A 25182-nucleotide genomic window follows, 5' to 3' on the forward strand; every position below is an offset into this window, starting at 1 on the left:
GATGAATTACCGTTCTAAGATACGCGGAATAATCTCTCATAGTTTACGGCTCCTTCGTGAAATCGCGATATCGGGCGCGCCCGGTCGTGAATATCCATGCAAATTACATCGATTCGCTTCTGTTCGTTCAACAACGACTTCAAGGTCTTATCAAGCCCTACGGCTGATCCCTTTGGAATTCGAGACGAGCCAATTGCAAGCACAGGTGTACGAAACAATGAGGATCCTCGTGTCGGTTAAAGAAGAAAAGTAAGTAGCGCGCGGGGGCGACGAGCGTGAGAGCGAGCGAGAGCGAGAGAGAGAGAGAGAGAGAGTGGGCGGAAAATGGAGGTACATTTCACCGATTACAGGGCGAATCTACGGGATCCCTTTCATGCTCTCGTTCCGCGAACGAAGTCAAGTAACAATTCCGGGATTACGGCGCTCCCGAAATGAAATTTCATTCGCGAGTCCCCAAGGAGCGCGTTTCAGGACGAACGCGAGCGGATCTCTTCCCGCACGGCGCCTCTTCTGGCTTCCCCGTCGCGCCGGTTGGAGAACCGCCTCGAAAGAGGCCGCCGCCTCCAGTCTCTTCCAATTTTCTCTTCGTTTCGAGAAGAGCGGCGGGTGGTGCGCCACCGGGGAGTTTACCGGAAGGATCTCGTCGTGGGACGATATTATTCCGCGTCGTCCTCTGCCCCTCACCCTCGCGGAGGGTGAACTCTTTGTCGAGGACCTTCGCGCGACATCGTCTTTAAGGCTCGCGACTTTATTTCTTTTCCTGCCGCTCTTAAATGATTGACGCGTAATCAACGCGAGAAGATAACTGCGAGAAGATAAATTGCGAAACGAGATTGCGAAGCGCCGACGAGAATAATAGCGTGGCGGATTTCGCTGTGTGCGAATCCATCGAGGCAAAAACGGCAAGTTACAAGAGGTAGAAAGTTACGATGCGATCGAACGTGTAGGGGGATTGATTTTTGCGGCTCGAGATGAGTTGCAGCGCGAATGCATTAATCGCTGGATGAAATTATTTCTCGCTGGAACGATAAAGTATTCCCGATGATTCATTTGAGAGAGTGAATTTATACGTCGGTCTCTCTCTTTCTCCCTCTATCGATGGCGCTTTAGCGCCAACTGGAGGAAGCGGAAACAAATGGGCGCCGCCGACAGACGTACACTACATGAAGTAGAAACGAGGCGGAAGTTAATCGCCGCCCGCAACGATTTGTTCCGGGATTATTTGGACAAATCGAGATAACTGCCGGAACGCGCTTGTCCTATATACAAGCGTAGGCGTAATATAGCTCGTTGATTAGCATGCCAGAGCAGCGAGATAAGCGGCCTAGCCGCGACGGTATAGTCAACTAACCGATCCTGGATTCTCCTATAGAACGTTTCACACGTGATAATCCGCGATATTGCATAATATGCGCTTGACATAGCGCTATATATTCTCGCTGTCAAAGGACATGGTCGAAAATAGCAAAATAATATTTATGTGATCCGCAAGAAACTTGTTTAAATTAAGGAATAAAAATTTATTGACTTATTTAAATTAATGAATAAAAATTTATTAACGTAACAATATGCATCACTTGGAAGTATGTAATTATATTTTAAAAAATAGGAAGATTTTTATAAATCTTGTGCTATGTATTTTCAGTGTCAAAGGACACGGTCGAAAATAGCAAAATAATATTTACGCGATCCGCAAAAAACTTATTTAAATTAATGAATAAAAAATTATTAACGTAACAATATGCATTACTTGAGAAATATGTAATTATATTTAAACAAATAGAAAGATTCTTGCGTTATATCTTCTCAGTGTCGAAGGACACCACAGTCGAAAACAGTAAAATAATATTTATGATTTGCAAGAAACTTATTAAAATTAACGAACAAAAACTTTATTAACGTAACAATATGCATCACTTAGAATAGAAAGATTCTTATAAATCTTGTGCCTATCAATTCCTTTCGATTTACGCGAAAAGCACTCATTTTCGACAAATAATATAGTACATAAAAATTAATTATTTATTTATTATATCGATAATTATTTCAAATTAATAAATTAATATTTCATTTTTCATTTTTTCCATATTTCATTATTTCACTTTTATTCTAATCATGAAAAAAAATTATGCTGCATAATTTTATTGTGAATAATTCTTTAAAGAAATGTAGAAACAGATTGTGTTTTTGAAATATGTTTAATTTTTTGAAACATTCAAGAATTTGATCAGATTTTGGTCAATAAATACCGTAATATCTTTATCCTTTGAAGATGACTTGTTTGCTGATAACAGTGAAAAGTACGCGCGTAAATGCAGTTTAGAATGCGGCTGTTGTAGATCCGCCGATGCTCTAGCCCAGCGTGATGTAGATAGGAGGCGAACAATAATTGATCGAACCCCTTAAGCTCCAGCTATAAGCTCATGATCCTGTTATTGCAGATACGCATGGGCGCTGTTACCAATAAACTCATCTACATTCCCCGAAATACGTATATTCTAATTAAGATTCGCGTTGAGCCCTCTGAAGAAGAAAAAATAGGGAAAACAACAGTTTTATTGGGCGCGTGTGGAATAAATATAAAAATATTCCACAACATATCATTCATGTTTTAATACAATAGCAGAACTTTAGTTAATTTCTTATTATTTTTATATAATAATAATTTTTATATAATATTATATAATAATATATGTGTATATATTATTTTATTACATTATTTATATACAATGTTTTATATTATTTTATTGCAATATTATTTATAATATATATTATTTTATTACATTATTTATTTACATATATATTGTATAAACGTTAAAATATTTATATATTTTTATATTTTTCTTATAAATAAAAAATCTTTTTAAATAATTTTTATTTAAATAATGGAATAAAAAATTTTTTAAGAGCCTTTCTTACTTTAAGATATTTTTCTTACCTTTAAACCTTTACAAAATTTTAAATCTTTTTACGAAAAAGCATTTCTAGTAAATTTTATTTTTTTTAATTATTTTACTTTTAAATGGCATATATATATTTTAATTACTTTATGAACGCTATTCTTCTAATATTTCTGTTTAAATAATCTTTACGTTTACACTTCATTGATGGCGAAAGCACATCGCGAGCGATCTTCGTCACGCGTTCGAGATTTAAAAAAAAACTGTTAAAAAACACAATCTCTGCATACTTCTATGCAATGAAAACTTTTCAAAATGTTATTACAAACTTAAGAAGAGTGTATTTCAACCTTCTTTGTTCTTCGAAAGTAATGATATTAAATTTACATGAAATCAAATTATTCGTATGTCATTAATTCTTTCAATATTTGAACTGTCAATTACATAAATCTTTTTTTAATGACAAATATTGAAATATGTGACCAATGTCATAAAAAAGAGCATAAATTAGGAAAGGAGAGTATTATATAAATTTCGATTATACTTGTTTTTTTTTAACTGGACTCCGATATATGATTGTTGCAATATATTAATATTTCTTCAATGTAACAGAGGTATAACAAAGACATATTTATCGATTTTAATTGTACAATTTTTTCTATACGACTGATCGAATAATGGCGCTTCCAAAATTCGTCCGTGCATTTATATATGAAAACCCATGTACATACACGCAAACGCTTTCGTTAGGCTTTTAGAATATCACGTAACGTTGTTATTTCTGTCACAACTTTTATTCGCAATCGATATTTTATTCCCAATTATTGTTCATAAAATGTATCGAAAACTACCGATCATTCGCGTGCAATGCGCTTTTATCTGACGATAACTCGTCGTTATTTTTTTCTCCTTTTCGAAACAAGCGCGGATGAAAAAAAATGATTACGCGAGGCGCGGAGAAATGTGGAAAACTGGGTCTTGCGATAAATCAACGATAACACGCCGAGCGAAATATAAATTCTATCCGACCGCGATGGCATCGCGCGTGTATCCGTTCATGTGCGTGCGTGGGTTAGGGGCGAAAAAAAAATTATAAATGCCATCCTCTACTTTGGACATCGGCCATGGTCACCACATGGTACCTGCATTTTAGGTGGCTGGCGCGGTGGAGTTTTGCGCGCGCGGGGAAATAGATGAAAAAGGGCGAATCGATGCGAGCGGTACAAAAGCGTCGAAATCGTTGACGACCCGCTCGACCGTGACTCGAAATAGCCATTGTTATTCATTCGATCGTAGTCATTCGTTTCATCTTCGCCCTCATGCGATTACGCTGGCGATAGTAATAATAACGTTGCATCTTGTTTGCAACGCGAAAAATTCGAATTAATTTAGGACTGGGATAATTTAGGGCCTCTCTAAATGTCAATTATGTAGCACAATACCGGAAGATTTAATAGAACGCTGATCAGCTGATTTAATAGAACGTAATCAAAATACGATAAGAATGTTGTCATTTGTCTCATATTTTTAAAATTCGACTCTTTTCATTTCAATCAACTCAAAAAAATAATTCCTTTTCTCTCGCAAATAACTTAAACATTTCAAGTTAATAATTTAAATTAGTTAATTATTTAATACAATAAAAGATTAATAAATTTTTTAATTTGTTTTTCACAAAATTACTTATAGAATAAAATTAGCAGACAAACATTTATTATGAGATAAAAGATCGCGTTCTTTTTTTCGCATCGAATTGATCTCGAAACGTGTCTGTTACAGAAAGCATATAACAATACAAGCAGAAGCATATAACAATTGCATAGTGATAACAATTGCATTATATGATACGCAAAGAGGCATCAATAACACGCGACGTCAATAAAGCACCTGTTCGAAGACCATACGCCAAGTTTCTAGAATTTACAAATCACCGATTTACAGTTGCCAAACAAGATGATGAGCGAATGTCTACGGATGTAATAGGCCCACAGTCATAAGCGACGCTGACAAGATTTGCATGACAGTACCCCGTCATTACGCACGGCTCGCCCAATCAAATGTCGAGCGCACACCGTTTGCTCATCGAGTGTTTATTGCCCACATGTCCTATGTATATACGCACACGTAGATTTGCTTCTACGGGAACGCGCGTACACACTGCTTGGTTGCACTAATAATCCGTCACTCCGTCTAGACTAGAAACACGAATTAGCATTACTTAAGGCGTGTGGAAAGTGCGTTCCTCGTCGCGTATAAAACAGAGACCGCAGGAAAAAAAGCCAATAATCTAATGGTACTATATTAATTATTACATATAATTATTAATAATAATTACTAATAATTACTAATAAAATAATTTGTAATAATATTAATTGTATTATAATATGCCATGTATTGATTCACAAAGGAAGATATCCCGAATTAATATATCTTTTTATAACAATACGATACTATATTATCTATACGATATTAATATAAAATATCAAGTCTTAATAGTTCTTTATAGTCTTTGTATTTGAGACGGTCAATGAAATGATTTATTAAGAAAATTTATGAAAAAAGACACAGGTTGAGATCGTAAGATACTATCTCGATATAAAGAATCGCTTTCTAGATGAAAAGAATATATTAAGCAAAGAGATTAAAATTATCTTTCGAATTGATTCCATGAGCGTTGAATTCGATCTGCAATGCACAATGATCATAAATAAATTCCTTTGATTCTTTCTTGCGCCTTGCATCTTATTTAGATAAGGATTATATTGTAAATTAAATTATACAATTAACTATGGTTCTATAACTTTTTAAGCAAATATTTTATTCTAACAAAAAAATCAGATATAATAAAAAAATATAATTAAATTATGATCAAGAAATATGTAATTAAAAATAATATTTTTCAGAAAGTTTACTTATTATTGAAATCCAAGCGATATTAAATTTATCAAAATCGAAAAAAGAAAAACACATTTGAGATATCAATAAAATGTAAGGATTAAATTTGAGAATTTATAAATTAATACATGAAGACGCACTTGTTGAAAATATATACGTGTAATGAAGCTGTATTCAGAAATATTTACTACATAAATGACATTGAAAAAAAATTAAAAAAGTTGCAAGATTAAAAGAAATTATGTTTACCAGCGAATAGAAATAAGAGTAATAATTACTTGCCGAAATAAAATTGTCGAACTTTTCATGCCTTCCCATTTAGAGCGAGACCGCGTCGGCGCCATTGAGGAACAATAAATGATTATTGTCGGGACTATTACCGCCGGAGTGGTGACCAGGCCCCATTGGAACTGTTCGGCGGTCAGTTTCCCTCGGCGAATGTGGCCTTGTGTGTACAAGCGGCCGGCGTGCGTATACGTGCTACCATTATTTCTCGTATCTCGCGAGCCCATGCACAGTGCAACCCCCGCAGACCGGGGTTCACCACCCGGCGCCATCGGCTGGCCTTTCCCCCCGACCTCCATTCTCCCCCCCCCCCGCCCGCCGCTTACCCCCTGAAATACCGACGACACGAGCAAACAAACTGCATTCACTTAATTCGACGCGAGAGTCCGCGCCGAGGAAGATAAAGCGATTTTTGTGACAAGTGGCGAGATTTATAGCTAAAGAGAGTATGAAGAGAATTTCTTACATTTCGATATAACGCGTAACCAATGGCGGCAGTATGTAATAAATTCTGCGTATTTATATATGAATGTATCAGTATTCTGCGAAAATATCTTAAGAAGATGAAGGAATATCTTCCTTCTCCTTTTTTTAAAAAATTAGTTTATCTATTTATTTAAAATTAATTTAATTTTCCCATTTTCAGTACAAATAAATATTCGGAAAATCTTTTACCAAATGCAGTTAATCAGATTGCCTGTAATTAGAAGAATTTAATAAACTCACAATCAGTTTAGTGAAATGATATTACGTTAAAATAATAATACATTATACATTAAAATAATAATACTCTTTTGTATTCTTTTTTTTCGTCACTATAAAAAATTTCAATATTTTACTTAAATATCAATCACAATTATATACTGTATACAACATTGAATAATTTATTTATTATTATATTATTAGAGAGAGAATTGATTTAGAATGTAATTAAAACATTATTAACATAGCGTTTGCCATATATTTGTCTCATATTTTTTAAACTGGATTTTTTCTTCAACCTGCGTAATCCCCTTTTTCTCATATATAATTCTCAAATTAATAATTTAATTAGTGTAACAAAAAAATAATATATTTTTATGTTGTCTTTCATAAAAGCTAATTATAGAATATTTATAGAATAAAATTAGCAAACAAACATTTTTTTGATTACTAATGTTTGAAAAAGTCACAAAATCTTTATGATAACAAAATTGGTCATTTATATATGGAGAGAGAAATAAAACGAGAATTTAAATACGTTACAGAGATTAGCATTCAAGCGTTTCTTCTGTCATGAAACATACAAAGCAGCGAATAATGATGCCACGTTCAAGATTGTTATCGATCAAACAAAATGTCCTGTTTTATGCATAGTGAAAGCTGTTGCTCTTGAATCGCGGATTATTTTCTTTCTTCTTTTGTAGACAATAAAACAAGAAACTGATATGTGTATCGCTTTCTTTTCATTCTTATCTTCTTATCGTATAAAAGAAAAGGAAGAAATTAATAAAACCTTGGTTGATATATCAACCAAGTTTTCATTAATTTTTTTCTTTTGATTTATATTTAATGCAAAATCGACAGAACATGATGATGTGATAAAATATTACAAGGATACACGCGATTCTCTTTCTATATGCATTTTTATGGAATGTCATAATAACAAAGATAATAGCATCCAAAATAGGAGCGTGTGAATTAGATGAATATTAAGTCATTGATGTCGTTCTAAGAGTTTCTTGCGCGTCACTCAATTAGCGAACTGACAATATATACTAAATGACAATATATTAACGTCTTTGCATTTTTTCATTTATTTTTGTACAAAAGTTATTTGTATATATAATATTTTCAAACTACTAAAATCTTCATTATCTATATTAATAATTAATATAAAATAAATATTATTATTTAATATTATAAATATTATAATTTAAATATTTTAAAAATAGTAATTTATATATTATCTAATTGTAAGAATTTTTCATAGATTCTATTACAATAATTCTTTATATACTATATTAATAAGAAAATATCAAGAAATCAATCAAATAATTATTAATTTAATTTTTAAAAACGAATTTTTAAAAATGCTTGATAAATACAGGAACAATTTTATAAAATTATACAATATAATATAAACATAATATAAAAGATATAAATATGAAAGATATAAATGTTACATTAATAAATGCTATCTTCGAATATAAAGAGTTGTGGTTTAATACATTTATTTAATTTATTAATATGTGTGTCTGTGAATGTACAATAATATAAATTAAAGATATTAGTTTTGAATCTGATAGCCATTATACTCATATTTCAGATCTCATTACGTTTTAACTTGTTAATTGTAATTGTTCCCAACATATATTAATGAATTGCCGTATGAATAACATTATAGGTATCACGTATGATTATCATGTTTTATTTGTACAATTAAAAATATAAAATAAGAAACTATTAAAATGTCAAATCTCTCAAAACGTTGGACTTTTTCTTGTGTTAAAAACGGAGAATTTATTTTTGTTTATTTTGCATTAAGAGTCAAAATTTAAATGCTATTAGTGACAAAAAATGATGCAGGAAAAATATTTGCGTAATTAAATTTAAAATTGTAATAACATTTTGTTAGAAATTTGTCTTAATCTCAAGAAGATATATATTGAATCCAAACGATTATTAATTCGCAACAAAATAATGCAATTTTTATTACATTTAAACAATTACTTAGAAAAAAAGCCTTTTAATATAACAAAGAGAGTCTTTTAGTCCAACAATAAGTAATATTCGCGAATCCGAATATGTCACGGCAGGAATATTTTGGATATTTGAATTATATCTAATTAAAAAGTAACTATGGGTTTACAAGATAATCGAATAATAATCCTAGAAAGAAAATTTTATAATATTAAATTTATTCAATCAAATTCTTCATTCTTTAATTATTTGTGTTTAGATGACTAATCAACTGAAGCTCAAGTTATTTCGGCAATGGCGTTTTCCAAACATAACGTTGAAGATAAAATGCTACATCAAGTCATTACAATAATACAGCTATTTCTAATATAGCGATTTAAGTAATCTCAAAAAAATAAAAAGATGATGCTTTCAATGTGTAGTAATTTTGTATTATATTTGCGACATGATGTAGAACAATTACGAAATTAAATAAATTTAAACAAGATTAAAAGAAAATAGCATTGGTTTTTTTGTATATTATATATAAAATCTATGGCAATTTTATATATTAAATAAAATATATATGAAATTCAACGAATCTTTTTCATTTATAAACAATATTTAACGATTTGAGATAGTTGATATATATATATATATATATATATATATATATATATATAATATTTTCTAATCACCTATCTCAAATCGTTAAATATTGTTTATAAATGAAAAAAATTCATTGAATTTCATATGTATTTTATTTAATGTATAAAATTGTCATAGATTTTATATAAAAATAATTTGTCAAATTGTATATGTCATATTTTAGTAAAAATAGATTAAACAAATTAAATAAATTAAATAGATTAAATATTAAGTATTTATTTCTTTAAATTTATTCATATGTGATACATAATTAATTCTATATACTAGAATGAATATATAATTTATAAAACCTAATTTTATTAATTTTAATATCATTAAAAAATAATGTAATATATTTATGTATTCACAATTAATTTAATACATATACAAAAAAGTTTTCTATTATACATCGAGGAAACTATGTTAATTGAATTAATAAAAAGGTCAATGGGAATATTTTTTATACGGAAGAATTAATTTTTTGGATTTACCATAAAAAAAAAGATATTCTTTTACATGTGTAGATTATTAAAATATTAAAACAATTGAAGTTTAAGAAGAATTCAATTAGATTTTAAGTCAAAGTAAAAAGCAAAATTAATATTAGCTTCTAATTTTTAGCTGAATTTTTTTTCTCTTTATTTTGTGTTGATGTTTGACATTTCAGATATTCCTATCAAATAATAAGATACAATACTAGACGGTTTAGTCAGATTTAAATTATATCAATATTTACATTCGTGCAGAGAATCACATTTCTTTTCATGACCCTTATTGTTGAGAAAAATTTCCACGAGCGCACCTCGGTGAACTAGTTATTTCCTTATATATAATACAATAAGTTGTATAACATACAATGTAAATATAACATTAACGCGCAAACATGGAAAAATATTGGATATTTAAAAAAAATGTGGACATTGCAGACATTGTAAACAAGAGTATACAGAATACGTAGACACACGTAATCCTAAAATACATATGGAAACACAGCATAATGAACATACTTTCAAAGATAATTGGTTATTTCAATATTTCAAACTCCAAAACAATATGATGAAGTGCAAGCTTTGTCTTAAGAAATTTAAGATTCAAACATATCCTAAACTTAAAAATCACTCAAAACAATATAAATCTATGATCGACACAGGTAGAGATAATCAAAATAATTTTATTTTATAAACATTTAAATTACTTTTAATTGTTCCTAATATTTAATTGATATAATATTCTAATTGTTGCATATATTGTTAAAATATATTAATTATGATTTCTAAAATCATGCATTTAATAAGTGCATAGAAGAAAATGTTTTCATTTACGTGACATTCAGAAATATGGAATATATTTATGTGTACGTTATTTAAAGATTGAATAATAATTGTATGAATATAATGTTAAAGGGAAACGACATAAGAGAAAAGACTGTTGGTGGATAAAATACTGCACATTAGAAAATGGTAAAGCACAATGCAGATTTTGCGATTTATTTTATTATATTACCATTTACAAGCATCATTATGAAAATCACGTAGCAATGGATCATAATAAAATTTATGATGAAATTGATAAAAAAGAGAATTGGATATGGCAGTATTTCGCATTCGAAAACAATACAGCAATGTGCAATCTTTGTAAACACTATTTTCCTGTAAATTTAGATTGTAATGGTATTCGAAAACATTTAAATACAAACCATAAAGATAAAATGAAGGAGGAACAAGGTAAAAAAAATAAATTCATGTTCGTTACGTTTCTCTTTTTTTAATATATACTTTGTATGCGTGCTTGTACGTCTGCATGTACTATTCTCCTTTTTTAATATATGCTTTCTGTGCGTGCAAGTGTGTGTGTGTGTGTATGCGTGCGTGCGTGCGTGTGCGTATGTGTGTGTGTGTGTTTTGTGTGGTGTGTGTGTGTATGCACGATAATAATTTATAAAATCAGATATCCATCGACTTCTATATACATTATAAAGGTTTGACTCAATTTCAATTAAAGCTGATTATTATATGCAAATATAATAATTAATTTTATGCCTATTTTCTATTTAATTATAATTGATAGTTTGTAAAATTATACAGCTCAATAATCACAAATAAGAAAAAACTTGTGTTTAAATAATTTTCAAAGACCTAAATATATTATAATATTCTGATAATAAATGATTTAAATTGTAACAATTTCAAGAATTAATTAGATAATGCGATTGATTATAAACCAAGATTCCATGATACTAAAAATATTTTAACATTTATTTTTTTAATTACTTTGTATGCTAGATGATAAATCAGGTCAAGTTAATGCGAAAACAAATATGAATAGTCTTTTGGCAAACTTGATAAACGACATAATCCAAATACATAAAATTAAAAAATATTTGGAAGATAATGAATAACAGGGAAATTAATAACAAGGTAAATTTATGTTATAAATATTTAAATAAACTTTAGTTATACTAAACTTATAACTGGATATAATGAAAAAATTTTTAACTTCTATGTAAGTATGATTGACAATTTATAAAATTGTACATGTAAATAATCGCGCAAAAAATTGTTCGATTCATAACAAACGATTTAATAACAATTATAAAATATAATCGAACAGTGATTATGACACAGCTTTATAATGCTGAGACTCTTAAAACAATTTTTATTTTTTTAATCATTTTGCATGCAGATGCTGAACCGATTTAAGATCAAGAAACTGTCGATGGCGCGAATGCTGAAAGGATATGAAGAGAAGATAATGCTACGTCATGCAATAATCAATAATTTTGATTACAATTTATATAATCTTCTTATTCTTATTCTTAAATGAAAGAAATAATATTAATATTTTAATAATATTTTTGAGAATTAGTTTTTTGTTTGGTTTGTTACGTAATACAAAATAATTTTATAAATACAATAAATTTAAGAAAATTAAATAAAAAATAATATTGAGTTTTCTATTATAATATTGAAATATTCATATATGTTATAGTAATAATAATATTCATATATATTTATATATTAATATGAAATTTATATAATATATTATTCATGTATATATAATATTTATAGTTTTTATAGTTGTTATAGTTGTAAAAATTAATTAATGTAGACATCAAGTTTTTATTTATTTAAATGTATTGACGATTGTATAACAAGAATAAAATAAGAATTATTTGTATGCATTAATAAATATCATATTAATTTATAATTAGTTTAATATATTATACAATAGAGACTAACAACTATAGAACTTAATATTATTGATCCATATTCCATTTATGTTAAATTAATCATCCATTAATCATTTTTTCTTTTTTCTGTTTTTGCCATCAAAAAAATTTATTTAAAAATTATTTTTCTACATCTGACTGGAAAATATATTTTAGCATATAAAATTAAACTTGAATAAAATCTCATTAGAAATTGAGTTTTATCCAGATTTGTGATAAATAAAAATAAAGTTTTGTTGAAGTCGCAACAGGTTATGAAATATTAAATTAAAATGACAAGACAATTTTTTATTGCGTTACGTAACAGAGGGAGTTTATAAAAGTATGGAAAAAATAATTTGTATGTATTAACAACAAAACAATTTATGCACTGTACTCTAAATAAGAGCGTCAAAGGCACGTTAGCATAGGCGGCACGAGCAAATTAGCATGGCACGAGTGGACCCGTTTAAATTCAATTCGGCCAAGGGGATACCGTATCTGCATGAGAAAAGAGGACCCAATTTACTTAAACGGTGCTTCAAAAAGGACGTCCAAGCCAAATCGTCCTGGAAATATTACGCATGAATTCGTCTCTTCCGTGCCATTGAGTAGCGTGGCGCAGATGTGTTATGCGTCGCGCATGTTACGGCTTTGCGAAATGTTTTATACGATATTCCGCTGCGCAAATTACAAATAGACCACTTTAAACGAAGATACTTCAGCGCAAATTACAAATAGACCACTTTAAACGAAGATACTTCAGCGCTTTAGATCCATTATGGACAATATAATTTTTAGATTAAAATCTCTGCAACACTTTCGAAATCAGCCGGCTACTTTGTGTCTACCCGCGCATGTTTAAATACATGCAATGAAGCTTTTCTTTAATATCGTTAGAGTTATTTCTACGGTAAATACGAAATTCCGACGTACGCGTAAGATTTTTTACGATCTAGGATCATTAAACGGAAAAGAAATACACCTCGCGCCGGATCATTACTTTGTTTCGCTAATAAGAGTCCGCAAGTTTCTTCGGGTCGGAACAAACGGAAACGGGCGCGCGAAAGAAACGAAAGAGGATGAGAGGATGTAAACGCCACGGGCGCAATAATTACGTAAGACCCTCTTTCTCTATTACAATTTATAGTTCTCGTCGTGGCTCCTCGAGAAGCTAATCGCCGGCCGGATCTTTCCGGTCGATAGTAGTTTCCTCCGATTCCCCGTCGTGTTTCCCAACGATGCAGGTAGCCGTATCCAACCTCGGCAGGTGATTACTTTTCACAGTTACATCGCGCCGTTTCTCTCACAACGAGCGATGCATTTTCCTCCCCCCGCAATTACTTATCCTGCCGTTGGCGCCGTTGGATACTGTCGTTGATGCGCGTTAGAGTCACTCGAAGATGAAAGAGAGAGAGAGAGAGAGAGAGAAAGAGAGAGGGGCAAAGGATCGACGGAAAGAAGAAGGATGGTAGCTCGTAAATGCGGAAGCGCGATGCGAGAGCGGTGGAAGAGAGAGCTGTAGGATGTCGGAAGCTGCTGGTATCTGAAGGACGAAAAGACATGGCCCCGAAAGAAACGAAGAAAGAAAGAGAGAGGGATGGGGAGACGAGCAGAGAGAGAGTTGGCGATAGGATGACGGGAAGGGGAAGAGGAAGGGGGTAAACGAGGTACGGAACGGCGGCTTCAAGGCTCGATTATGTGATATAAAGTTGCCAGAGTGAGGGGTGACGAAGGAGGTCGGAGAGGGATGCACCCTCGTTGATTGAGCCGCCACCTCCAACGTGCCGTGAACACATGTGCTGGTGGCAACGCTCTGATTGGAAGCCAGATGGGCTCTTCAGCCTCTTACCTCCAAGCACAAACTCTCACCTCCACTTCCATCTTCTCCTCTTCCTCCTTCTCCTCTTCGGCGGTTCCCATCTTCAGCATCTCCTTCTTCGATATCCGAAACTCACAGCCGCCGTGGATGACTATCCCGCGTCGGTTGCCGCCAGTGTTTCATCTGGATAGATGTCTGCGATTGCCACGCGATTGGGCTTAAGACGAATCGGATTTATCTGGGGGAAGAGAGTACCGATTGAAGTTTATTCGTTACATCTTAGGATTAATTCATCCCATGAATGCCAATGTTTGTGTTTTCACAAGTAAATCTAGAGTTTTATTATTTATTTCATTTGACATTTTACTTATATTGTATTTAATAAAATTTTTTTAATTCAAATAATCTCTCTCTCTCTCTCTCTCTCTCTCTCTCTCTCTTTAATACACATGCTAAAATGCTAAAATAAAGCAGTGCGTGTGCTGTGTAGTAAATTAATCCCTTTTTATAAATAAAAAGCTATTCTTTTTCAAAGAAGTGAATAATTTTCGAGTTCTAAACTATTAAAAAAAAGATTTTAAAATAGAAAAATCTCATTTTATATTTGACTACAAAGACACATGATGCAAAAAATTGATTAATTTTTTAATTTCAATAAAATCTAATAATATTTTTGCTAAGAAAAAAAATCGATTCCAAATAGCTTTTAAAAGATTTGTCATTCAAAGGTTATCCGGCGACTTTGGAACACTCTATACAATTGACCTACACAATGAAATATCCCCGAGTTTGGATAGTCGGATCGTACAATCGTAAAAAGTTTTCTAATGTGGTCGCCGAGAAAAGTTTGCAGTAAGGGTTTTCACGAAATGGTGCTATGCTTTATTCAAGCTCTCACTTCCTTTCCTATTGCGCGCCAAAGACGCGGCTACGACAATCGTTCTAACGTGCCAAGAACTATTCAAAAAATCATTGGAGGAAGCCTACCGTTTTGCATTAATGGTGCCGTTTAAAGTTTGCGATCCCGCTTGGCCATTCTCTCTCCTGATACGTCGCGATAGAATACATTTTAACGAAACGAGAAAAACTTCACGCGCCTTGCAAAGTTAGAAAGTCCACCTGGAAAACACTTCCGAGTCTATAAATAAATAATTCTATAGGAAAAAATATTTTGCATAAATATATACGTTTAAAAAAAATATGTATTTCTCTAGACCATGTTTTTATAATTAAGCATATTTACCAGCGCAAGCACTGAGGCAAAAATCGAGACGCAGAAATTCATGATATTGGTTGTGACAGTGATGAATGAGAATAAGAGACTTCCCAAGGTTTGTGCTCGTGGCAATTAAGCGTTTCGCGAAATAATTGCTCGAGTTTATTTAGCTTCTCTATCTGACAATGTCATCCGTGGTCGGTGTCTATTATGCACGATGCAAGTTCCCTTTTATTCCCTATCTGAGAAGTCTTAGAGCACGGGTGGTATTCTTCGGGATCAGCGGGTGGTATCGTTTTCTGTCTAATGCAGCGACAACGCTATGACAACGTCATTACAGTATGTGGCTCATTACTTTGTCGCGACGAAAAGTCGTCGTGATCTCATCCCGACGTGACAATCGTTGGCGCGACAACAATTGTAACGCTCAGTCTATTAAGAGAGAGTGTCTATAAAGAGTGTTCGTAATTAAAATCTGATGTTAGGCTTCTTCATTCCCAAGAAGATTTTCACATCCGAAATCAAATTATATCTTTTATCAAATGGAGGAAAACGCGACGTTTCTTGCGCACCGAGGTTTACAAATAGACATAAGAGGGCTTGTTAGGACGAGCGAGCGGGTGGACACAAAGATTCTCATCGTAGGGGTAGTGCAGGGACACACATGCATACAGGGGAACAGTTCACTGGCGTGTAGCCGCCGGCGGTCCCCAGAGGTGGCGATCCTGTTGCGAGCCGAACCTGGCCTGTGGTCGCCGGCTTGTTAGATCTAGTTTGGGGTCGCGGCACCCGAGCGGGGGCAGGGGGAACGGCACGGTGGAGGACACCACTCTTCAGTAGACCGCAATCGGGTATGCAATTTACGTGGTGTCCGACCTCTCTGCGATCCTTCCCTCGTCTACCCCCCTTGTCGAATCGGTGCTTCCCCCTATCCCTATGCTTTCCATCCCACGCATTTCGAGGATTCGCACTCGTGGACCAAAACGAAGGGGTTGGCTGCCGGCTCTCTGCATTCGATACGCAACAGTGAAAACGTCGCACACGAATGGGAAATCCCGACTACGGTACTAGTCGACGAGAAAGAGAGAAAGATAGAAGGGGGATGAGCAAGAGAGAGAGAGAGAGAGAGAGAGAGAGAGATGATGGAGGGGGAGACTCGGGAATACGGTCTGAATGAGACGGAAGAAGGAAAAGCTGTAGCTGTCGCGAGCAGAAGTTGCTTACCGTGGGGGTCGGTTTCTTTTCTCGTAAAGGTAGCCATGATTTCACCTGGCCGGGATCTCTATAGCCGGAGGAAAAACGCTCAGGAAATTGGTAACAGGACGACTGCTTGAACACGTGAACTAACAATCTGTCGACGTCGAAGAATGTTTCCGTCGCCATTTCCATCACTTTTTCAAAAGATTCTGCACGAAACACGTCGAACGGATAAAGAGACCACAAAAATCGTCAAACATTCGCAATAAATAAATTTTATTTTATTATGTAAAGTGTAATATGATTTGTTTAAATAATGTCTTGTATTTCTCTGCAAAAGTACGAGGAATAAATTTCACGGGAAACGAAGAAGGGATCGTATTTACATTAGAGGTGAATGCAATTATTGCGAACAGTTTACGAGCTTTACATGATTATCCGTTCAAGGCCCACGTGTTAAAATCTCAGGCCGTTCGACGCGTACCAATGCAAATGTCAGGTCGAACGGCATTATCCGGCGTAACGTGCATGTTAATCAGACGAGGCTACGTCGGGTGCCAGCACCGGTGGCATAATTCGCTCAATTTACAAGCATTATCGCGCTCGTTGCATTTAATCGCTGAAAATTAGGTTACACCACCGAGCTGACGTGACCACGCTCTGCTGCTGGCTTTTGCCATATTAAAATCTTTTTTTTTACGCTTTTACACCGCGCCGCATTTTTTACGAAAGAAAATATAATCGATGATTAAAATGCGATATAAAGTGTTTTTAGTTTAAAAGGAGCGATTGTTTGTGTATGCGATGCTGTGTTTTTTTTTAATTGCGCGATGTGCTTCTGTTTCGAAAATAAAACGATAAAAGTAGGTATTTTTTTACCTGACATTTCTATTTTTCACCTGAAATTATTTCATATATGTAAATAGAGTAATAGAAGTAAAGTCTTCCCTGAAAAACGCGTCGTCATACGATCGTCGGCGACACGCAACCAAACAGGCATCTACTTTCACCTCTATGAAATTTATGTATGGAAATATGTGAATAACGCATGTAGAATATCGTACCCGGCAGCTGCTGGCGTCTGCAACGACACGCATATATGCATATATATACACGCACACATACGTACACCCGCACATCTCATAGGAAAATAAATTCTAGCCTAGCGAAGCCGCCAGGATAGAAATGTGCGCCCGAGCGACTTTTTTCTTCAGCGACATATCTTACCGCTTTTCGTCACATCTCGAAGACATCATCATCGCAAATCCAGCATGTTCGACGAGGGGGCCCGCAGGCACGATAAAGAGAAGCGATGAAGCTCTCTATTCACACTCGCGTACCTTCGGCACACACGTTGTATCAATCGCAACGACGTGGATTTTTTTTAGCCAGCAATACGTCAAGAGTAATCGCGTAGAAATTTTCGATTTTCACGGTTCTTCTTGATATAAAAGATACGAATCTCAATATGAACTAAAAAATATATTTTACATCACAAATATACTTAAATAATATTACTCGACGATAAAGAATTATTATAAATTTTTTAGAAAACTTCCCGAATTTGTTTGTTTACTGAATATTATATGTAAATATTCATTCTTCGAGTATGCTGGATTTGCGGCGTTTCCGAGATATGACGAAAAATGATAAGGCTTATCTGCAAAAAAAATCGTTTGAACGCACATTTCTAACATGATAATTTCACTAGACTAGAATTTCATTCAAAAAACTTGAGAAGTTATTTTAGTATATCTAGTATATTTTTATTATAGCGATTATTTCACATGCTATATTTCTAGAATATGTTAGTTTACCTTGTTAATTCTACAGTACTATATGTATATATTCATATAGTATAACAAAGATTTTGCATGTTAGTATTATTTTTCTCTAAGTAGACTTGAGTTTCCAATTTTCTCACGCTTATCAGGTTAATGCAGATAAAGGCAGAACGCTTTTTAAATCTTGCGCTTTTTCTATCCAGTATTATTTCTCGGCGTAGTAGTAGTTGCTGGAGTTGTAGTTGTAGTTGTTGTTGTAGTTGTAGTCGTGGTTCTACGGCGACATCCTCCCCTACGATAATTCCTATGCCCCCACCAAAATTGTTCCTTCAGACAGAACAACATCTCGTTATTCTCCGGCACAAGAAACTATCAAAACTTATAAATTAACACTTACGGATTCCTGGAACATGGCACAGACCAGGATCGCCATGATTAGAAACACCACTGTCAACTTCATGTTGAAATTTTGCGTATAGAATGATGCGCCGTAATGCAGGTGCGCGGCATTTATATCGCATCGAATGATGATCTTTATTTGTTAAGCATTGACAATGAATAATTACACGCGTCTGTTTTGCCACTTGCGTAGCATGTCGTGTAATGAGACTAATTAATGATTTCACGAGATGTCAAATTGTTTCGCATTTTTCCTGACATATGTATAAAATTTGCAACATGCGGAAGAGCGGTCTGACAATGTATTTGAATAAATTGCGACTTTACAAGAAAAAAAGCAGCATACATTGCATTTAAAAAGAACAACGACGTCATTTGTCATATTTTAGAATTGCGGTTCTTTCTAGAATAAATGAATAATAGCCAAGAGCTAAATAGCGTATTGTAGCACAGTTGCAAAAATTGGTCGCACAATAAATTAATTTTTTTAATAATAAGAATAAAAAAAATATAATTATATAATATTCTAAAAAGAGATTGTGTTACACGTGTAATATGTATACGTGCGTATTTGCAGTATTCGTATGATAAAATTGATTTAATTTAATGCCATTCGATTAGAAATTAAAGTGCTTCCTCTATTGTAACGTAACTGTAAGAAAACGAATTATTTTCGCCGTTATTATATTAGATTAGAATATTAACGAAGTATCGCGCTTTTTTCCCGCCTGTAATCGGATAATACGTCGACAATGACTATCACGGGACATATTATGGAAGGGAGTACAAGGCAAATCCGAGCCCTACATGCTTCCAAGTTATATGATAATATACAATTCTCTCTCTCTCTCTCTCTCTCCTCTCTTCCCCCTCCTTCTCCCCTCTCTCTGCCTCTCTATTGATTTTTTAAGTGTTTATGTGATCTAAAATAATATTTCTCCATCCGCCTAAATATATAAATTCTATTATAAATATCACGTTACAAACCTATATTACGCAGCCTTTTCAGATATATATATAAATAGCAATAAATGTGACACACATATATACACATATAAAAATTTAATGTGCAGTATCTAGTTCAAAATTGAACAATTGTATATTTGCATAAAAAGAGCTTTAATTCTTGTTTTATAAAATTATTTTATGTTACATTAAAAACACATATATGATGATATATCAAAATGTTAGAATTTTTCCACTAAACAAAATTATTTAAATCAGAATTAAATTGTTATTTTTATATAAAAAAATACTTGTGAAGTAATACTGTCTGTGAAGTAATAATGTACTTTTAATTTATTTCAATATTTCTCTTTTATTTTTTGTTATTAAAAAAAATTTGAATTCTGAATTTTAATTGCTTAATAAACTGCGTACATAAAATTAAATTTAACTATGGACAATTTGTAATAACCAGGATTACAAAATCTTTCATTAATGTGTAATATTTAAATTTCTACAAATTAAAACTATCATTATTATTGTTAAATTACTATTATTATTATTATTATTATTATTATTATTATTATTATTATTATTATTATTATTGTTATCATTAAATCTCATATTGTTAAATATTTGAGAATTAGAAAACATACATATATTAATAATATAAAGATTGATTTTTTCCAAGAAAGAACATTGTTGCCCGATTATTTAAATTTATGTATTTTCAGGAATTACTAATTATATTCGAATAATATAATTATAAATTATAATGACAAATTTGAATTATTAAAATCTGAATATATGTTACTTGTTGAATGAGACTGACTTAAATATTTATAACTTTATCAACTGTTAAATAGGTTACATATCTAATTAGAATATTTATAACATTTGAGAGAACGTCAAACTTTTAAATTGTATGCGATTATCGATATTCGTATGTATATTTAGGTATAATTCAAAAAAGATAAAGTAGTAATATTCTACTTTAAAAGATAAGTAGTTATATAAAATTTATGTAAGAATGATATATATATATATATATATATATATATATATATATAAATCATAAATTTATAACCATTTAATAAGTAAGTAATACTTATAAATTAGTAAGTAATTTCATAAATTTATAATCATTTCTTTTATTTTGTAAATTTGATATTATTTGATTTTATTTAGATTTGATCGTCGAGAATATTGGCGATATTGATGCGATAAAACCGAATAAATGTTTTATTAAATTAAAAGAATTGCTAATAATGTTGAAATATTTTATAGCCTGCGATATTTAAAATCTTGTGCTTCATATTAAAAGTCTTACTTACTATCTTTTTAACTTATACACCAACATAAAAAGCATTATTATTATTTATAATAGATTTATATGTAAGCAAATGAGAAAGGATCTGAATAACTCAGTGGCCCGACAAGCAAAAGACTCGATTCCAGATTCAGCAACTTCGGCCCGATTTTTCTCGCTTACATCTTCTCAGGAGGATAAGAGGAATATTAAAAATCTTGAATTGAGATTTAATATTTACTTGGTTTAACCAAGAAAAATTCTATAAAAATTATTTATATTCTATACTTTACTATTTATATTATACCATTTTTCTATAATTATGAGCATTTTAAAGGTTTATCCATAATATTCGTAACTAATACGAAATGCAAACATTGTGATAAGTATGAAAATAAACTTATTCATATATATTACAATGAGATTTTGTAAATATTTATCCATAGTATTCGTAACTTATATATGAATACATTTATTTTCATAGCTATCACACTGCTTGCATTTTATATTAGTTGAATTAAGTGAACATTTCGAAGTACAATTTCTATTTTTTATCTCTTCTATCACTTGAGACAACCTTGTCATAAATATAAATATTTTTACAAATTATCTGTTCTTTAAAAAATGTTTATCTCTTAACAACGTTTTCATGCTTATGTTGAACTGTTATTTTGTATTTTTTTATTTTGTTGATTCGATTGCTCTATACAGTATAAATATTACTGGAAAGGAAATATAATTGGAAAGGAAATATTACAGCGAGCATTAACGTATCTCATTTATTCGATTTCTCGAATAAATTTAATTTTCATACGGATCACAAGTTAATATTAAAATCTCCGCTCTTTATTTAAAGCTCCACATAACCGATCGACTTTTTAATTAAAAGTGAATATTTCTGTTTTTTTTTATTGAAAATATGATGCGATAAACGATGCATATATTATTGACTACTAAAACTCTGTTAAAAGCTGTACGCTGAAAATTCGCGTTTAATTATATGAACTGTTATTGCATTTTTAGCAACAAGAATAACGTATTAATAATTGATATGAATGATATACAATTCGATATATTAGTGGTTTCACACAAAACAAACGCGGCGAAAAATAAAAAAGCGGTGCCACTATCGATAAATGCAATTTTGTTTCAACAACGTAGCGCGTTCCTTCTCTATATTACATGTACTGTATTCTCTTTTTTTATAGGCTTTGTTATATGGCAATTTTTTTGAAAATACTCTTCACATGCGTACATACATGCACACACATACACATACACACACTGGACCACACGATTTTCGTGATCGTGCGCGGCTGGCGCACGTGCGTGATTGGCAGAAATTCATTTCGTGCGATTTACATGTCGCACGGAAATTGCGTGTCTGGTGCGCATTTGCGGCATGAGGCCCTTTGTTTAGATGGCAAGGTTTGTCATCGGTTCTCTCCGCGTTGAGTTGAATTGTCGTCGTACGAGATAGACAGAATACAAGAGTGGCGTGAGAGGGTGACTCCAAGACAACCGCCGGAATATTGGGCGCAGATGCACGCAGACCGTCAAGATTATTTACGATCTTGATAATATCCACAAGGTGCTTAAATCCGAGCAGCGATGCCCCAATAACAGACTTTGATGATGTGTTCTTATTTTTTTTAACGATAACTCGTATTTTTCTCATGCAATTTAAATCAACGCACGAACGAGTTGTTTACTAAAATTATATCCTTTGAAAAGAAAATGTCTTTTATAAATATTTTTTCACGTAATTTTGTACACATAATTTTTTTTGTTAAAAACGTCTACACTTTATATACGTAATTAATTAATGAGGGCAATTAATTAATGAGGAATATAACGAATGTTTGCAAAAGATGATAAGCACGCTTGGTAATAAACTTCGAAACAGATTCAAAGCAAACACATAAACGTAATCAAAGAATTATTAGCGCGGAATAAGAAGTTTTTAATTGGATTAATGAAGGATTTATTTAATTGTGAATATTGTAAACACATTTTTAAGAGACGAATATCTCTCACATAAAAGGGGTAATTGTGTGTGTGCGTGTCGCACCGATTGCACGCGCGACTATCAAGGACACGAACCCGCGATGTTTGCCGATCAAACAGACTTTATAACGAGATGAGCGCGTGCAGCCTGTTGATGGAAAAATATTGAATGAACGTAAGCTCTATTGTCCTACTGTCGAAAGGGCGGCCAGTTTGCTCGCGTTGAATCGCGAAGGGCTCGTATTCCGATAGAGAAACGCGACCCTCCGCTCATGGCGAGAATACGAGCCCTTCGCGATTCAACGCGAAACAAGCCTATTCAGGTGGGGTATCGAGTGCTCCTGACACCGATTCATGGAATATCAATTTAATGATCGAGATTTCACGCGATTATCCGGGCTAGAATTTCCCCCGTAGAGGAAACTCCGACGATCCGAAAATAAGTCACGTGTCATTACGTTAATATCTATTTCTGGTGCCTGAATTGACTTTATAGTTTCACATCTTAATTTGAAAATTGTATCTATTATCTGCATTTTTAGAGCAAGTATATAATATACAATTATTTTTAATTAACTTCTAATTGAAAGAGAAGAGGGAAGGACTTGACAGTAAATACATACATTTAAATATAAAATAAATAAATAATATACAATCATTATTTTTTCCTGCATACGATCATTGACATGGCAGCTTGTGGAAATTCAGATAGGGAAATATAGGCGGTTTTTCGCGGATTTCTCATCTTTTTGAAAACAAAACATACTACCACGCTTTTGTATCACTGATTACTTGAAGATGATCAAGTAGATTCGTGAAAATGCTTTTACTAATTTTTTGCATTGTGTTTCATTAAAACAGGATCTCTCATTACGTGATATGTGCGCTATTATTGTATTTAAAACTCGTTTTTATCATGTCACCTGCTAAATCTATTTATATTTCTATCTTCTGACATGTACAATGAACTAAGTTTACTTTTCTTTTTTTATTTACATTTTTTCTATGTTATTATGTCCATTACATTGAAGAGGATCTGAATTAAACCAAAATGTTTGTCTCTTTCAATCATGATATTGTAATATATTTCATTACTTTACTAATAATTACATCTTCATTATTTGCGTTTTAATTACTATTACGTTTTTTTAGTCCTGATATTCTTTTCCCTTATTTACATAATTTTATTTCGCGGACCTATAAATATTTTGAGGAATTAGGTATTTTAAATTGTGTTATAATCTTATGTTATAATCATTATATCAATACTTTATATTAAAAATATAAATAATAATGAACGTATTACAGTTTAATATGTATTGAAAAATATATATTAAAAAACGTATTATAGTTTAATATGTATTAAAAAGTAATTTCACATCACATTTCGGAAAACTGAATTATCTTCATATAATAAAATTAATATGTATATGTTAATATGCTAGTGTCTATATATTATAATGCAAGTGTTCTGATCGATCGTTCAATATCCGCGTGACTGCAAGAATGACTGCTGTTTAGTAGACATTAAATCTTGGCAAACATCTCTAACGTAATGACGACCGTTAGAAGCGCGTGATAAACACTTGAGATAGAACTGCAAATTAATCGACGCGGGAATCGCGAGTGATCCATTCACCTATGTCCATCCTTCTCCCGCCAGTATCAAACAGTGGCCTCGTAATGGGATAGCCCCAACCACAATACGCCCTTCAGCCAGGCGGAAGAGAAACAAGGAAACAGCATTACCCGGGAAACGCGCCGGTAATCCCGACCGATCCAAGAACCATCAGTATCGATGGATGTATCAGCGTCATTGTCGCTATCGAAGTCGGCTCCCGCTATCACTTTGTGAGAGCAACTGTATAGATATTTGAAGAGTAATAAAAAACCAACATGAAAGCGC

General features: G+C 32.4%; 2 long non-coding RNA genes across 2 annotated transcripts; both read right to left on the reverse strand.

The window, feature by feature from the left end:
• Window positions 1-12891: 12891 nt before the first annotated feature.
• Window positions 12892-15594, reverse strand: LOC109610242. The gene is made up of 2 exons (XR_002192696.1): window positions 15407-15594; window positions 12892-14657 (listed from the first exon to the last, which is right to left on the reverse strand). It is a non-coding gene; the product is annotated as an uncharacterized LOC109610242 (long non-coding RNA).
• A 3211-nt stretch (window positions 15595-18805) lies between these two features.
• Window positions 18806-19219, reverse strand: LOC105254433. Its single transcript, XR_889445.2, has 2 exons — window positions 19014-19219; window positions 18806-18943 (listed from the first exon to the last, which is right to left on the reverse strand). It is a non-coding gene; the product is annotated as an uncharacterized LOC105254433 (long non-coding RNA).
• Between the last annotated feature and the right edge of the window lie 5963 nt (window positions 19220-25182).

Source organism: Camponotus floridanus, unplaced genomic scaffold, assembly GCF_003227725.1.
Source record: "Camponotus floridanus strain SB8 unplaced genomic scaffold, Cflo_v7.5 scaffold4, whole genome shotgun sequence".
Lineage (NCBI taxonomy): Eukaryota > Metazoa > Arthropoda > Insecta > Hymenoptera > Formicidae > Camponotus > Camponotus floridanus.